Genomic DNA, 18,888 nt, shown 5'->3' with positions numbered 1-18,888 from the left:
TTCAGAACATATATTTCTAAATCCAAGAAAAAGATTCTTTCAGTATCAGAAGTCCCCGTAAAGGATATTCCAAAGTTGTTGTTATTGATTTCATTGATGAATTCCTCTAACTCATATGAATTACATTCCAGATTAAGAAGACTTCATCTATGTATCATGTCCAGATTATTACATTGTTATTGAATTTGGGATTGATATAAATGACCTAATTCTCAAAAATCCACATGTATAGATTGGTCAGGGCAGGCGCATATTCAGTGCCCATGGTGACTCCCTGTATTTGCTGGTGGAATGTGTCATTAAATACAAATATGTTGTTCTCGAGTGTCAATTCCAACATTTCAATCAGCATCTTACAGTGATGGTAATAGGAAGCAGAACTGTCTTTGTATAGTTATTCAATGGTCTTGATTGCAAGATCGTGCCTTATCGAGGTGTAGAGAGCCCGAACATCAAAGGTGGCCAATAACCATTGTTGTTCCCTTTGAAGACACTGAGTAAATTTAATATACTTGTTGTGTCTTGCAAATGAAATTTCAGTTTTGGTACATGAGGACCCAGTAGTGGATCAAAGTATTCTGAGAGTGACTATGTGGCCCACCCCATGCCGCTAAGTATTGGTCTAGCCTCTGGTATTTTCTCAAATGGTTTGTGTATTTTGGGTAAAAAATATATTGTTGCTAAAGTTGGTTCACTGATACTAAGGAAGGATTTCTCACCATCTATTTTGATATATGCCACGGACAATCGGTGTCACTATCCCCTGCATAGACAAACTTCCTAAATGCGACCTCCACCTATAGCTAGAGAAGTCGCAGTGACTACTCTACTCCAAGAAGGCTGCACACTTGTAGGTCCCCTTGAATATTCTATTTAACTTACTGCTTAAGTCACCATGGTGACCGCCCCGAAAACAGAGAACACACAGTGTCCTGGACTCGGCTCACAATCCGTAAATCTGCTTTGAAGGTAAGTATTTTTCAATAATACACAACGCTATTTAGCCAACTACAGAATAGCGATCTCCAAAAGAGACTTATTATACACAAGTCTGCCGATCTGGAATTAAGGGTGCCGGTAGCAACGTTCTGGCACCCATTCCCAACCGGCAGACTACAACTGTACCTGCCGTGGCCTCTGCGCCCAGCAGGGTCTGACCTGCCGGGCGCATCGGCCCCTGGTAGGCACAGTTTTCACAGAAGCATAAGTACTGTTAAGAAAGGTGCTGTTGCTTCCGTCTCCCCACTCCCACAGAGTCCTATGGGACTCTATGGGAATGGGGACTTAAGATTTCCGCCGCATGAGATACTGGCCGCCAGGACTAATGTCACAGTGGCACTGGGATCTCAGGTGGTGGAAACAGTGTTACGGGGTTACCGCATACTTTGTAATGAGGCCTTATGTCACCCGAAGAGATTTACGAGCACATAATCGCACACATGGCGTTCCTCTAATTATCTATTGAGGATACAGTGCATACCAGAATCATAAGGACAGTCACAAGATAGTTCATGTGTCTCGCAACATGTAACAGACCGCAATATCGAACGTGCATACCTGAACTACAACTGTAAAAAATACAGAAAGCCAATAGAAGGAGCATTAACAGTTTACAACCCGGTCCCCTTTTTCTAGGACGCTATTCAGAAGACTCCAGCTACAAGATCAGACTAAGGAGTACTAACAGCTGCCTTACCTAGATATCCGAACGAGAGACCTCAACAGGGTGAGTTACTCCTATATACCCAGGAAAATTCTATTTTTTATTATTTTTGGTCAAGGGATTCAATTTTATACCCTTTTCATTTATTATAGCACTAATAGCTATCCTGTTTTTTCAGCGACCATTTATAAGGTGGAGGCAGTAATGTGCATTGTAGAAATACTAATTCGGAAGCTGATTCTAATGCGACTAGAAGGGTTCTGAACAGGAAAGCCCTAGAATTACCAGCGACTCCAACCACATAGCTCCTGATAAATATTCGCCATTAATTGGGACTCTAACAGAAACATGTTGAGAAGTAGCCAACGGCCAATAGTGGAGGCAATTGTCTATAAAATGTCAACTACACAGAGTTATTAGTTTCTCTTGGAGTCTGTAAATACCATACTTCCTACAATTCCTACCTGGCTCTATACAGAAGAGCTAATCCAACCTCTATAGGTAACTGGTCACTGTACTGCAATTTTGCTCACTATTAGACCACTGCATCTTTTTTTGTGTATCATTCCTCCTCACCTAGAGGCATGTACATAGCTCTCAACTCACACGCTTTTGGCGGGTGTCACCCGCCTTGTAAACAGCTGCCTCACCCGCCAAGCCTCCAGCACGCCCATTCGTTTCAATGGGCCTCTCACCCACCAAAAATAAAATCGGGTGTTTTCACCCGCCTTTGCAACACAAATGGTTGAGAGCTATGCATGTATCTAATAATTGTTATTGTCTATTGAGTTTTGATATATATTGATATTTATGTATTTTAAATTGTTTATAAAGTTTATTTTTGCTACTTTTTGTTATATGACTTACTGCACCACATCATCAACTGTCAGAAACTATCTACCTCTATGTTTACGTTTATGACAATAGAAGGAGGACACATTTATTATTCATCGAGGGCAGTGCCATATATGCAGACAGAGTGTTTAGTCTAGGGAGTTCCTTGTGAGAATGAGAGTCGGGGATTCATTGCTAGTGAGGTCCCACTTGCCCAGACTCCTAAGAAGAGTATTCCGAAGCGGGCTCACCTCCCTAGCCTCAAAGGGGGTGGCTCTGCAGTGGGGAGATGGGATGGGTACCCCTGATTCGTCACATAAACCAAATAGAATCAGCAATTAAGGATATGTTTATGAAGTCTTGTGAAGCAATTGAATTGTCAAAATCGACAAACTTCTTGTACCAATTATGAATCCTGGTAGTACAAAAGAATATTTAAACTGATTGCCCCATGAAACACCTAGAATGCCATTAACTAGACTTCCCTTTAACTGTTTACCGCTTAATATTGCATGTGCAATATGCCATGGCAATACTGTCTTGTCGGGCCTTTGCCATTCTTGTATAACTGAAACTGAATCACTCCTCGATTTGATCTTTTTCTGTCCACAGTACAAAGCCCAAGGAAGAAGATTTCTGAGTATAAAGAATTTGAATCAATGCCGTCCTGAATTCATGTTTTTAATGTCAGTAATGACTCCAAGTTATGGCTGAGCTGTTTTGCATTTTTATATTCTGCACTTAATGTCTGGAGAAATTTGAAAATCTGTATAGATGGAGATTAGTGTTTTTACATATCTGTGATATTAATTGTAATGGACTTATTTATATGGTTGGGTTTTGCATTCTTTTATTTGAATGGAATTGACAAGCTCAAGCCATGGTTCAATGCAAAACAAATTTGCAAGGGTGCCGGGGGGTGGAGGAGGCTCTGTGAAATGTGGTGCTTAGTTGCAGTGGTGTAACACAACATTTGGGTGCCCCCATGCATGCCATACTAAGGGTTCCCTGGAGGCAGAAGGTGAGGTGGCAGAGCCAGCTATAAGCTAGTAGAGTACAGATAGGGAGAAATGGAATATGAGAAGGGACAGAAAGCTTGAAGGTGTTGTTTGGTTATTTGCCCACCCATTGACTGCCCATGGCCATGCAAATCCCTATGGCCATTCCTACTAAGCTCTGGCCTTCGAGTCCCTCCCCGCCCCAACATCTCCTCAAGGGAACTCTTTGAGCTTACTTTAAACCGCCTTACCATCAAGGATTAAACTCAAAGTGCCCGAAAGTCTATTTTACAAAGCAGTCTTCTGAAGGTGAATGACTTGGGGACTGGCCACCAGGGGGTGCACGGATGAGTCCAGCCTTCGTGTGAGCTCCAACGCCTCAGGTCCTTGAGACGAGTTGAGCCCCCGTCTCACGACCCCCTGGACATAAAATGAGGAGCTGATCAATGAAGACCCCCCCGGCACCCAGGAGAAAACGCAGACAAAATCGGACGTGGGAAAACTGAGAAACACCGTCCGAATAAACGTGCTTCCCAGCGCACGTGGAGTGAAATTGAAACTTAGGCCGAACGACGCGACTACCCAGTGGTGGCCTTCATAAGAGACCGAGGCCTGGATAACTGATCCGCGCAGCGCCCTCCCCGAACACCGATTCCACTCATCACTCCTCGTCTAATTGTACAAGCTCTTCCGTGAGCGCGTGGAGGAAGCGGAGGCCGCGGAGAGAGCCGCCAACGGAAATTCCATCACGCTGCCTCACCGGAGGCCGGCGGTAACTTGTAAGTGGACTCAGGTGAGGAGCCTCCCCGCGAGCCCACGGAGCCCCAAGGTCACCGCACTCCACTACCGCCCGGTCGCCACACGCTCCCCCCTACGGGAGCTACCTGAGACCTGCAATCTCTGACGCTGCCAGTATACGACAATTTCTGAATGAGCTGCAAACTGGAATGGGACACCGTTGGCCCTCACCCCCCACAGGGTACAATTTCAGGCGTATTCACCAAAGGACTGGCCCCATGGCTCTATGGAATGTTCATTGAAGACCCCAATGGCCTTACATCGAGCCGTATGTAGAGCTAAATATTCGAGACTGCCCTGTCCCTAAGGTCCTACGCAACTCCAAAGAGGGTATGGCCCCCGATCCAGGGGCGTGTGCCTCCTCTGACCTCGGACCCATTTTATGGACGTACAACACAAGTTAGCTAGATTCGCCTACGCCCCATCCCCCCCATCCATCTGAAACACAACCACCATGTCCACAGATACCTCGGAAGCAGGTGCTGCTGCTACCAAAGGGGACATCGGCGCATTACTAAGTGAGATAAAAAACATGGGGGCCAATCTCGGTGGTAAAATTGATAAAATCACCCAGAGAATGGACAGCTTTGAGGAAACAGCCTCTATCTTAATCTGCCTGCCTCCACTCTCCGCCCTCTGCAACTCATCCAGAACAGAACTGCAAGACTTGTCCTTGGCCTCAAGCCCAGGGACCGTATCTCTCCAGGACTGAAGTATCTACACTGACTCCCAGTGGCTGCGAGGATACAGTTCAAAACCCTCTGCATTGTCCACAAGGCCTCCTGGGGCCCGGGGCCTAAATACCTTCAATTCTCTCTTCCTAAATATCTTCCTTCCCGAGCCCTTCGCTCATCCGTCTCCAACTCCCTCAGGGTCAGCCGCTTCTCGAAGCAACAAGCTGGGGGTAGATCTCTCTCCGCGGCAGGGGCCTCCCTCTGGAACAGCCTTCCTGCCTCCCTGAAACTTGAGGAGAACCATCTCCGGTTCCGGAAGCACCTCAAAACCTTCCTCTTTGCTTCTGCTTTCTCTCTCCCTCTCCCCTGCTAATTCTTTGCTGAATCTGCACCAAATCTGCAACTGGGCCACTCTCGCCGACCTCGGTCCTGGGCCCAGCCACTCTCCACTTGTACTGCCTCCCTGGCAACCCCTGCACTGCGGGACTGTCTCTGTATCCCTACAGCCCCCGTTCCCAGCACTTGTCTGCACTTACCTTGCACTTGCCACCAGCTGGCCCTTTATTTATTTTATTCTACTTACCTTGTACTGCACTTCCCCCCTCCCCTCCCCTTGCACTTCTCTCTTCCCCCTACCCCTGCACTTGCGCGATCTGAATGACACCTGGCCTAGTAGGATCATTGTCTGTCTTCCTCTTGTTCCCCCCTCCCTGCCTCGTCGCGCCTTGAAACACTTGAAACACTTGTGTATAGGCGCGTTATAAATGCCATATCATATCATATCATAAAGACTGGAAGGTGTCGAGAACAATCAGGCCTCGATTGACACCCTTGAGACTCAAATGGACATATTGAAAAATGGGAGGAGGAGATTCGGCTCAAAATGGACAATTTAGAAAACAGAGAAAGGAGGAATAACCTACGCTTTTTTGGAATTCCAGAGCGAGAAGGCAAACCGAGAAAGACCTCAAAGACACGATCCATGATATCATAAAAATTTTAACGGCAGATGAAGAAATTGACAAACCCAAAACTGAATGAATACATAGGGCGGGTGGACCGCCTAGCGGTCCCCGTTCGGTCCTGGCTGAATTCCACCGATACCAGGACAGAACTAGGATCCTTGAGAAGGCCAGGTCCGGTGGTCCACTCACAATGGGAGGTGCTCAAATAACGATTTTCCAGGACTTATCCTCATTTACATTAGCGCTAAGACGCCTCTGCAGCCCCTTGATTAAATGGCTCAAAGAACAGGGCACACGGTACAGATGGGGATATCCCTTCTCACTCACCTTTGAGCACGGAAGCAGGAAAATCATCCTTCGATCAGAGGAGGAAATTAAAGATTGCATCGCTGACCTCCTGGGTACGGATACAGGAGAGAACGAAGGTGGCGAAAACGAGCGGGCTGGAACGCAATGGGAACACCAGGGCCCTAGGCGAAAGAGAGTGAAAGGATCAAGGAAATACAGACGCCCCAACAACATGCCCGATAGTGGAAAATGAAGATATGTCTTGTGATTCCTGCGAATCGACACAGTGGCATCCACGGCTGAAACATGGGATGCTGACCTCCACAGAGACTGAGATCCAGGAAGACAAACGACACGGGGGTCTCTGGATGCAGAGCATGCCCCTGAATCAAGAGGGGATATGAACTTTCGCAGGAGGACCCTGGGAGTGCATGTAACGTTACACTTCTGTATGTTTATTGTTGTTACTGTTGAATTACATGATGTTGGGGGGGAGAGGGGAATGAGATAGGGGCTCACCCTTAGGTTAAGATGGTATGTTTGACTGGGACCGTGAGGCAACGGTCCCCACTGATGGTCCGACAATGGACTGAACACTGTCACCAAGTCCGTTCCGGAAGCCGTCAAAAGCTGCCAATGCAGCACCCTCAGTTCCTGGGCTCACTCGAGAGCCACCAACTATGGAGGGGTAGGGAGAAGGATGGAAGGGGTAACAGACACTTGGGAAACGTACTAGCATCATCTGAACTATCTTGAAACACCAAAGACAATGTGACACTAGGTAATCGCATATTCTTCTGGCTGCCGAAAGTGAGCAACCACCACAAATCCTGCCACTGATGGCAGCCCCCGACAAGTCTAAAGGCAGGGGCCTGCTCAGAATTGGGACCATTAATGTGAAGGGATTGAACTCACCAACTAAGAGGTCACTGGTGCATAGAGAATTCCGCAGATCCAACATAGACATCCTCCTCCTCCAGGAGACGAAATTGGCAAAGGGAGAAGAGCAGAGCATTCTGGGGAGGCGGGGAGGCATAGAATTTTGGGGCTCTGGTCCACTCAGGAAAGGAGGGGTTGGAATTTTACTCAAGAAGGGAATTAGATTTGAGCTGGAAAAGACATGGTCTGATGTAAGTGGACTGGCCCTCCTGATAGTGGGGAAAATTGTGAAAGTCCAGGTCACAATTGCCACAGTTTATTCACCCAACAGCGGACAGGCCGCATTCCTTGGGAAAAAGATCCCTAAAATATTGCTAGAAGCTGCAGGGCACATTATTCTAGGAGGCGACTTTAACCAATGGGCAGACCCGTCCATGGACTGGAGACCAGGTAAATCGGAAACGGCAATTCAACATAGAGGAGTCCTTACTGAATTGTCCACCATTATGGAACTATATGAACTTAAAGATGTAAGGAGAGCTCTGCACCCCAGAGAAAGTGGATTCACCTCTACTCGAACCCCCACAGCACATTTACACGTATAGATTATACATTTCTCACGGCCGACCTCACAGGCACCACGTGTTACTCTGAAATCACTCCGATAACGTGGTCAGATCACGACATGGTATTAGCAGATATCAACTGGGCCGACCTACCTGTTACTGGGGGGGCTTGGCGATGCAATGAGTCCCTTTTTTTAAAAACTTTGGTTTTATTAGCATTTTGTAAATATAACAAATGGGCTCCATACATGTTCAAAAGCTGTACATATGACCGGCCCAACAAACCCTGCCCCTCCCTCCCTTCCTCCCCCCACCCCGATGCACCCCCACCCCCCTAACCACTTAATCAAACCTGAACCGTAATATTGGGAGACTTGCTAATGAAAGTGAGCATCGACAATCTCTTATGGCTGTGATTCGGCCGCCTACCCCCGGGCCGTGGGCGCCCATTATGTCTTTGGTACCTCCCAGTCTTGTCCCACTGGGCCCCGCCTGGGCCTCCACCGGGCATCAGTGCACGTCCCATCCCCAGGACTGCTGCACCCCATACCAGTTTTCAAGGAATGAGCCAGAGTCTTTGTTCACCATTGCCGTTAGCTTGTCCATTAAGAACATGTTTTTTAGCTTCTTTAGCCAGTCCTCCTTTGAGGGGGTCTCCGGGCTCTTCCATTTCTGTGCCAGTGCCACCCTTCCCACTCTCAGAATTGTTTCCCACATTCTGGGTTACCTGTAAACATCCGAGGCCTCCGGGGGGAGACCCAACAACACCGTCAGAGGGTTCTGGGGGAGCAATTCCTCTGTGACCTCAGCCATCCAACCCCTGACTTTTTCCCGGTACACCTGCACTTTTGGGCAATACGACCACATGTGACCCCTCGAGCCAGTCTGACCACACCCCCTCGGACACATAGGGGACACTCCCGTAAACATTTTTGATAATTTCACAGGGTCTCTGTGCCACCCCTGCAAGATCTTGAAGTTGTGTTCCATGTCTGCTGTGAATAAGTTCCCATGAAAAGCTATTCTGAATATCCGCGACCAGGCATCCTCCGAAATCTCCTCACCTGCCAGGTCATTCCAGAATGTGCGGAAATCCCGCCTCTCCACTAAATTTGCAGTGTTAAGGATTTTGTACATCCCGGAGACCGCTCCCTTCCTAGAGTTTGCTGTGTCAAGTAATTTCTCAAAGGGGGTTAGCTGCCTCTTCAGGTTTTCGCCCCATGACTGGTCGCAAAGGATGCCCTTTAAGCGGAGATATTCGAATATGGAGAGGGACCCCTGCCCGATGGCATCCCTCAGATCCTCACATGGTAGGAATTCCCCCTCCCGGAACAACTGCCCAGCCCATTCCAGACCCGAGTCGGACCAGGCCTGTGCCTTGCTGAATCCCCTGTTACCCAATCTGAGGGGGTGTCCCCAGAGTGAGGACATCGGCGATGGCCACGACGTTAGGTGCGCTGTCTGGGGGCCCTCCCTCCAGATTGCCCAGAGAACTCCCAGGGTGTGGTGGGTTTTGAGTCTATTCGGGATAAACCTGCGTGGGGCCCAGAGGACGTCTCAACTTTGAGAGGGTGAGCATCCATATCCTCCAAATAGGACCAGTAAGTGCCCATCCCCTCTCTCATGTTCTCCAGGAGGACACGCAGTTGGGCGGCGCTAAAGTAAAGTTGGAAGTCAGGCAAGCCAAACCCAGCCTCTTCTCTCGGCAGGGTCAGGACCGCCTTCGCGGTCCTCGGGGTCCTGCCCTGCCAAATAAACTCGCAGACCGCATTCTGTAGAGTCCTAAAAGTGTGGTCGGGATGTTGGTTGGAAGGGAGGTGAAGAGATACAGCAGACACGGCAGCACGTTCATCTTCACTGCCGTCATGCGGCCATACCAGGACTAAATCATTGAGCCCCACCTCCTGAGGTCCGCGGTAATTCCTGCCAAGACGGGATCATAGTTGGTTGGGGATAGTTTGGATAGATCCCTAGTGAGGAGGACACCCAGGTATAGATACTGGATAGAGACCTTTCTCACTGTTATCCCATGAAGTGTACCCATGGGGTCTAGGCCCGGGTCCCTTGTTCTCATGGGGAGTAGAGCAGATTTGGATGCGTTGATCTTCAGCCCCGAGAAGTGCCCGAATGTGTCCACTAGGGACAGAAAGGGGGGGAGGGAGGAGCCGGGGTCCACCAGGTAAGCCAAGATGTCATCGGCGAACAGGGAAAGCTTAAATTCCACTTCGCCCCTCTTAACCCCTTTGATGTCCGGGTGTGATCTAACTGCTATGGCCAGGGGTTCCATTGTAAGGATATATATCAAGGGGGACAGTGGGCATCCCTGTCTTGTGCCCCGTGAGAGGGGGAAGGGATCTGACAACCTGCCATTTACTTGTACCCTTGCTTTCGGGGCTCTATATAGTGCAGCCACCCATCCCCTGATGTGTGCGCCAAAACCCATTTTTTGGAGGAGGAGTTCCATATATCTCCATTCGACCCTATCGAACGCCTTCTCCGAGTCCAGGGAGAGGACACTCGCGTCAAGGTCCGACTCCTGAGCGTGGTGGATCAAATCTATGGTTTTACTGATGTTATCTGAGCCCTGCCTACCCCTTATAAACCCTACCTGGTCCCCGTGAATCAGTTACGGTAGTATCTTCTCCATCCGCCCCCCAATTACCTTGGCAAGAACCTTAACATCGATGTTTAGCAGAGATATCGAGCGGTAGGAGGAGCACTCCGTGAGGTCCTTACCTTCCTTGGGCAGCACAACAATTATGGCCTCCATCATGGAGTCCGGAAGGGTCCCCCCCTCTAGTACCGCATTGAAGACCTTCACTAAGTGTGGGGCTAGGTTCGAGCGAAACCTTTTATAAAAATAGACTGTGAAGCCATCCTCTCCCGGGGAAGTGCCCACCTTCATTCCGCTAATTGCATGTTCCACCTCGTCCTCGGTCACCGGGCCCTCTACCCCCACCGCCATTTCCCCGGTCAGGGCCGGTATTTGTATTGAGTTCAGGAACCCTTCTATCTCCTCGTCCTGCCCATTGTATTCTGATGAGTAAAGTTTTTCATAATATCTGCGGAAGGCCTCTCCTATGTGGGTAGTGTCGTGGCCCATGGTCCCCTCTTCGTCCCTTACTGCCTTTACCATCCTATCTCTCTGTACCTCCCTCAGTTTCCAGGCCAGGATCATATCTGCTTTATCCCCCTTTTCATAATATCTTTGCTTGACCAGTTGGAGACTTTGTTCCGTTTTGTACAGGAGGAGATCTTTTAACTGGAGCCTATAATCGGTCAGAGTGGTGAGCTGATCTTGATCCAAGGGACCTGCCGGAGGGCCCCCCGGTTGGAGTTGAGCTATTTTCTCCCTCAAGGATTTCTCCTGGGCATTCCTTACTATTTTATTTTGGACACCCATTTTGATAAGGAGGCCCCTCAGAGTTGCCTTGAAGGCGTCCCATAGGGTGTGCGGACCTACCTCCCCATTGTCATTAAATTCAAAAAACTCTGTTATGGCCTCTAGCACCTCCTGAGCGTGGACCTCGTCCTTCAACAGGGAGTCGTTGCATTTCCATCTACCTCTGCGGTCGCTTAGCCAGCCCCTTGCAATGGTGGTTCGGACCAAATCATGGTCTGACCAGGGGACGGGGTCGACCTTGTGGCCGGTAACGATTGGTTGCAGGGTCTCGTCTACTAAGATGTAGTCTATTCTGGAAAAAGAAGAGTGGATGGTAGAATAATATGTGAAGGCGGGGGCTCCCGTCCTAGGGGTCGGGATCGTGTCCACCAGTCCCAGCTCTGAGTTAACCCTTTGGAAGATCCGGGCCATGATCTCATCCGTTGACCTGGGTAGCTGAGGGCCAACGCGTTTCCTGTCCTGGGTTGGGTCCATGACCATGTTGAAATCTCCCCCCACCACCAACCCACCCTGGACAAAGAGCTTGAGTTTCTCCCCCACCTCCTCCCAGAACTGGGCTTGGCCCTCATTTGGACCGTATATCACTGCCAGGGTGAGTGGGGCTCCCTGCAGGGTCCCTCGTACCAACAAGTACCGGCCTTCAGGGTCTTTCAGTATTTTGGCTTTTTCGAAGCCAACGTTCCTCGCCAGGAGGATGGCCACCCCCCTCTTTTTGGCCTTGTGGGACGCGTAAAAAACCTCCCCTATTCCCCCCCGCTCTTGGGTTCTTTCCCTCGTGCCCAGTGAGTCTCTTGTAAGAAAAGGAGGTCAAGACTGGCCCTCCTGAATTCCCTACAGACCAGGGACCTCTTTGTGGGGGTGTTTAGGTCCCGTACATTGAGAGAGCCCACTCCCAGGGCCGGCAGACTTTCAGCCATTTTCTAGAATTGCTTCTCTCCTTGTCGACATACCTTCACCACCTTTTTCTGCATGCTCCCGTGGTTGTACTTAGTGCTCCCCCCTCCTCCCTCCCCGCCCCTCTGGGTGGGCCTGAAACTATTCCCCAACTGCCCCCCAATCCCTGTCCAAAACTGAACAACCCCAACATTTGTGTGTCCCCCCTCCCCGGCGTCCAGCCAATTAGTTCTGCCATCGCTGGCTATGGCCGAACCACCAGCCTGCCCACCTCGGCCAGGCCATCTGTGTAAAGCTCATCGCCTTGAGCCCCCCCTCCCCCCTTATCACATTGTCCCCTACTGGCCCCCTTATACTTGCTGTTCATGGGGACGCTGTGAGTGGTAGAACTTCCGAGACACCACTACACCACTCCAGATCCTGACGGGTTGCCCCCGTCCTCAGTCCTCAGAGCTGTTCCGCTCCCCATCTTTAGCTGGCGATGGTGTATTCAATATCCTGAATTTCCTTGCGCTCCTTTTCCTTCTCCTGTCTCCCGATGGGCCGGGGACAGATGGTCTGCCCGTCTCCGGACCCGATGGGCCCCTCCAGGGGTTCGAGTCCGCTACGTAGTCTTGGATAGCTCCTCTTATGTCGTCTTCAGTAATCAGAGTCGACCCCTGGCCCATATATTCAAAGGTCAGGGAGAAGGGGTAGCCCCATCTGTATCGCACCCTTTTCTCTTTAAGCAGTTGCGTTAGGGGGCGGCACATTCTACGTTTGGCCAACGTGTAGGCCGAGAGATCTTGGTAAATCGAGATCCGGGCATTATTGTAAGTGATCTCCCAGGCTTTTCTGGCCTCCTCCAGCACTTTGTTTTCTCGGAGTAGTAGTGGAACGGGACCAGGATCGACCGGGGCCCCCTGCTCTGTCCCCCACCCTGTGCACTCTGTCAAATGTGAGTTCCGTCGTCATCTCTTCCGCAAACAGGAGGGTGATGATGTCTCTCACTGTGCGGGTGATGTCTCTCTCCGTTTCACCGTCCGATTCCGGGACCCCAAAAAACCTGAGATTGTTCCTCCGTTCCCTATTTTCAAAGTCGTCCATCTGCCTGGCCCGCTCCTCGTCTCTCTTCTCCAGGGCTGCTAGCCGCATATCTGTTTGTAGTTCGTGTGACACGGCTGAGGATTGGTTGGTCTCCACCTGTAGTAATCTGTCCTCGACCTTGTCCACCCTCTGATCAATTTTTTCGAGTTTCTGAGCAGTATCTGAACGCATGTCCCTGATCTCCTGCAGGATCGAGGCAAAACCCTTTTCCATTGCTGCTGTGGAGGGCACCCGGCCCTCTGGCTGGGCCATTTCGCTCCTAAGAGTCGTGCCTTTGCTGTTACTCGCGGCCTCCTGAAAGCAAAATTCCTGTAGTGTTTGCCGCCAGTTCATCTGGTCACCCCGAGTCCCCCTCCGTCGGGACCACCGCGGTCCGTAGGCCCCTACGGGGACAGCCGATAGTCTTCCCACAGGAGGGGGTAGTAATGGGGTTGAGGGGCCTCACACCCCTTCCAGTCTCACCGTGGCAGCCGGGGTTCCCGACGGAGCAGGCCACTGGATCCGTTCGGCCTGGCCCAGGGGGCTGCCTTCCTCAGTGTCTCCCGTGGGGGAGGGAATGGTCCGGTGTGGCAGGGTCTCCCCCTGGTCAGAGGGTCCGGTCACTCCGCTTCGCTGTCTTCACCCAATACTGGTCGATCCCTCCACTCCCGAGGGCGGCCCACTCCGGCCTTCCACTCCTATACTTCCGGAGTGTTCAGGACCTAGGTACGACCCGTCCCAATAAGTGGGGGCCAGCCCGGGTGGGGGAGGTTGGGTGGGGGCTCGCCTCGTGCTCTGGGTCTGTGCTCTCGGTCCGCCGGGGGCTGCTACTCCCGCAGGTGCGGGGGTCCCGTCGAGGAGCGGGGGCGGCGCGCCCGGTGTCTCCTCGAGGCCTCAGTGAAACACCTCCACCCCTCTGGAGCCGCGGCCGCCCAGGCCTCGTCTTCCTTCTCCGCTCGCGTGTGTCGGGGCCCGTTCTCAGGCATCACGGGGCTCCCGAAGATCGCTCTTTAGAGCCTGGGGAGCCCGGGGGGGGTCACAACGCCGAGTTGGCCCGTTAAGCTCGCCTGGGGGAGTTCGGGGGGCTCAATCCTCCAAATCAGCCCAGCCTCAGTGGGAGCTGCACGCTCAGGCTGCCATTTACTGTGCACCCCCTGGTGGCCTCTTAAAAGCGAGATTGAAACTGAAATCGATGAATATTTCAAAACGAACAATAATGGGGAAGTCTCCAAACAAACGATCTGGGAAGCTGGGAAGGCCACATGGAGAGGCATACTAATACGCGAGGGCTCCTCTAAGAAGAGGGAATGTAAGATTGTAGAAAATAGACTGCGTAATGAAATACATCAGCTAGAGGAGGAAGTAAGGGGGAACACAGAGGTGGACTCTGATAAAATAGATGCAGCCCAACGCAAAAGAGAGGAATTACGGCTGTTAGAACATGATAAAGTGGTAAGCAAATTGCAATTTCTCAGGCAAAAATTCTCCGAAAAGGGGGACAAAGCTGATGCACTATTAGCGGCCAGACTTAGGGAACAAAGGGCGGGCGCAAGGTGAAACAGATAACAGAGACCCCCACGCCCATGGCTCACCCTCCCCGCCCAATACCTGAGTGTTTCACCAGCTTTCATGAAAACCTATATATCTCCGAAATGACCTCTGCCCAATACGACATAACCTCCTACTTATCCTCAATCACTATGCCCACAATAACGCGCAAAGAAGCTGAGCTCCTTGATACTCCGATAGCCGAACAAGAGATCCAAGATGCAATCAAAAGACTAACGCTGGGGAAATCTCCAGGTGAAGACGGTTATACTGCCGGCTTCTACAAAACCTTTAGTGGGCCATTAACACCTTTCCTAAAAGAACTCTTTAATGAGATAATAGACACTGGAGTCGCACCAGACTCTTTTAAAAGGGCGCTGATAACAGTGATTCCCAAACGAGGGAGAGACCCCAAACACTGCGGATCGTATCGCCCCATTTCCCTCCTTAATCTCGACACCAAGATCTACGCTACTGTACTGGCTGCAAGACTGAAAACCCTAATGCCCCGATTGATCCACCCTGACCAGGTCGGGTTTATTCTCGGGAGACAAGGAGCCGATACCATGCGTAAAACACTACACCTCATCCATGCAGCTCACAACCTCCCCGGCGATCCTGTCCTCCTGTCAATCAACGCAGAGAAATCCTTTGATAGGGTGGAATGGGAGTTTCTGGGAACAGTCCTACAGAAAGTAGGGATAGGCCCGAAAGTTCGGGATGGGATACGAGCAATATACACCTCCCCCAAGGCGTCGATATTTGTAAATGGGGAATACTGCAGATGGTTCGAATTGCAACGAGGGACCAGGCAGGGTTGCTCCCTCTCTGCGATCCTGTTCGCACCGTCCCTCGAACCACTGGCACAAAAAATGAGAGACGACCCCAATATAGAGGGAATGAGATTAGGGGCGGTGGAATATAAGGCAGCACTATATGCAGACGACATTCTTTTACACATTACAAACCCTACAGACTGCATCCCGCTCGCGCTTAACCTAATAGACGAATATGGCCGGTTCTCTGGGTTCAAAGTAAATTAATCCAAGTCCATACTCTTCCCTCTCCAGGGATCCCCTGAAGAGAACAATGTCAGGTTCCTCTCACTAGGTCTCAAATTGGAACACACAACACTGCAATATCTGGGTATACAGATCACTAGAACCCTGAATGACCTCTATGAAGTCAACTTCCCCCCGCTTCTCTGGCGATTTGAGACAGACCTCAAAAAATGGAGCAAACTCACGATTTCTTGGCTAGGGCGCATTAACGCCGTCAAAATGGTATGCCTCCCCCGATTCCTGTATCCCTTCCAGATGTTGCCAATCGAGATACCTAAGGGGTTCTTCATGGAGGCCAAAAAGATCATGATGCGATTCATCTGGCAGGGGAAGAAACCGAGAATTTCATATAATACATTGGTACTCCCCAAAGGCAAGGGAGGAATAGGGCTCCCTGATCTGAGAACCTACTATAAATCTGCTCTGTTGCGTGTCCTAATTCCACACCTTAGGGACCATAAGAACCTCCAATGGGTTCAAATGGACAATCACTACCTGTCCCCCGCCATGGTTTCAGAATGGTTATGGACCCCATACAAAAGGGTACAAAGGAGAATCAAAGGCCACCCCATACTGAGCACTATATGGAGCATATGGCGAACTGGAAAAGAGATGCAAAAAATCACCACCTGGCCATCCCCGCTCAGTCACCTGTGGTCACCCGGCATAAACAATCATATTCCCAATGTGGGGCGGTTCCAATCATGGTATGAGGCGGGCCTGGAAAGGGTGGGGCAACGAAAGGATTTGTTCATCACGCTAACAGATCTGACGGAGGCCTTGGGTATAGGCACTCTATCTACATTCCAGTTTATCCAATTAAAAGGGGTACTAACAAAGCCTGAATGGAGAGAAAAGCTTAAAAGAGATCTTACCCCATTTGGAAAAATCTTGGATTCCAGATCTGAAATGAAAGGCCTAATATCCGTGATGCATCAGGAACTAATAGCGGCAGGAGAGGGAACCACAAATCCCCTCAGGGCCAGATGGGAAAAATACTTTGGAGAAGAGATACTTCCTGACCATGGAACTTAATGTGTAGAGCTGCATTCAAAACCTCCATATCCAACCAATATAAACTTCATGCAGTTAAGCTTTTGCAAGGTGGCAATATGATCCTCTTAGACTTTCTAAAATGTCTCAAAAAATGAGCCCGAGATGTTGGAGAAAATGTGGTGAAACTGCTAATTATTGGCACATGTGGTGGGGTTGCCCGTACATCAAAGTGTTTTGGGCCAAGGTCCTGGGATGGATCAAGGAAGTAGACGAGATTCAAAGGGAAGTTGACCCCCACCTCATATTGTACGGTCTCGAAAAGGACGAAGACGACTGGTTCAGGGTGAAAGGCCTAGCCCCCCAACTATTGTTGGCTGCGAGAGCCCTACTTGTGATTAAATGGAAATCCCCAACAGTTCCACGAAAGAGCGAATGGATCAACTTGGCCTCCAACATCTACTTAATGGAAACAATCACTGCCTCCCTACACAATAAAGCGGCCAAATGTGAAGCCTTATGGATGGACTTCAGGAATAAATATATTACACCTGCCTCTGATTCCCAATTGAAGGAGCCCCCAAGGCCCTGACTCAAGATGCAAAACCCAAGGACATCAAAGTGGGAGAAGACTCACGTTCAGTGGTGACGGTGCTGCCAGACACTTGAACTGTGTTTACTGTGCCTTTCTAGTACTCACGTTATGCAATTATTCATAAGATGTATGCTAATCCAAGTAGGGGAGGGGAGTGGGAGTGGGTTGAAGCTAACAGTTGGGGTGATACACCCAGAAACATGGAACTACTGCCAAATTACAGGACTCAAATGACACAATATGTTCTGTCTTAATCGAGCTACCATGTCCTATGTGGTGTATTACACAAAGTATATTTCTTTTTGTTGTAAAACTAATAAAACCAAATAAAAAAAAAAAAGAAAGTGAATAACTTACAGGGTAATTCATAGAAATTCGCACAAAAATGGCGCACGCGGCTGGCGCACAGTGTCCCCGTGCGATACACTGCGCAAGCCGCGTGCGAAAAAATCCTTTTCATCGCACAGCGTATTCATGGATTTTAGCCTCTGAAACCAGCCGTGGCGCAGAGTGGCGCAGCGACCCTGCAGCAGCGCCAGTTACGCCCCCAAGAACGCCCTTGCGCAAGGAAAAGCCTTCAAAATCCCCAAATCATCGCAAAGGGCTGCGCTAACCCTGGACCAGTTCACAGGGCTGGCAAACAGCAAACGCCAAGCGGGGAACGTGTATTTCAGTGGTTCGCAGGAAGTTCCACACGCGATTGTCCTGTGTACGTGTGCATCAGGGGTGCGTGGGAAGTAACACACGCAAAAGCAGCATGGTGCGTGTATTTCAGGGGTGCGCGGGAAGTATCACACGCAAAAGCAGCAGGGTACGTGTATCTCAGGGGTGCGCGGGAAGTATCACATGCGATTCCATCAGGGTACGTGTATTCCAGGGGTGTGCGGAAAGTATTACATGCAAAAACAGCAGGGTACGTGTATTCCAGGGGTGCACGGAAAGTATCACACGCAAAAGCAGCAGGGTATGTGTATTTCTGGGGTGCGCGGGAAGTATCACACACAAAAGTAGCAGGGTACGTGTATTTCAGGGGTGCGCGGGAAGTATCACACGCAATTCCATCAGGGTATGTGTATTCCAGGGGTGCGCGGGAAGTATCACACGCAAAAGCAGCAGGGTACGTGTATTTCAGGGGTGCGCAGGAAGTATCACACGCGATTCCATCAGGGTACGTGTATTCCAGGGGTGCGCGGGAAGTATCACACGCAAAAGCAGCAGGGTACGTGTATTACAGGGGTGCGCGGGGAGCACCACATGTGAATTGCACGTGTGGGTCCTCCCAGGTGTTCCCTCTACACCCTCCACAGCCCCTGCAGGTGGCCCACACCACAGGGGCCTACCCTGCACATGTCCTGCAGGCACCCCATCCACCATGGCCATGCCCCCCAGCCAACCCACATGTCACGTTGCACTACTGCCCACCAACGCATATCCCCCTGCACGCCCAGCCACCAGGGGCAGCCTCCACCAGGCCCCACTCATGTCTTCCATCACCCCCACCCCCCAGCAGTGCAGGGGCAGCCTCCACCAGGCCCAAACTCATGTCCCCTATCACCCCCACTCCCCAGCAGTGCAGGGGCAGCTTCCACCAGGCCCCCACTCATGTCTCCCACCACCCCCACCCCCCAGCCACCAGGGGCAGCCTCCACCAGGCCCCCACTCAC

The sequence above is a fragment of the Ambystoma mexicanum genome, chromosome 12 (assembly GCF_040938575.1).
Source record: "Ambystoma mexicanum isolate Mex_15411 chromosome 12, UKY_AmexF1_1, whole genome shotgun sequence".
NCBI classification, from domain to species: domain Eukaryota; kingdom Metazoa; phylum Chordata; class Amphibia; order Caudata; family Ambystomatidae; genus Ambystoma; species Ambystoma mexicanum.
Note: the sequence above shows the minus strand (reverse complement) of the source record.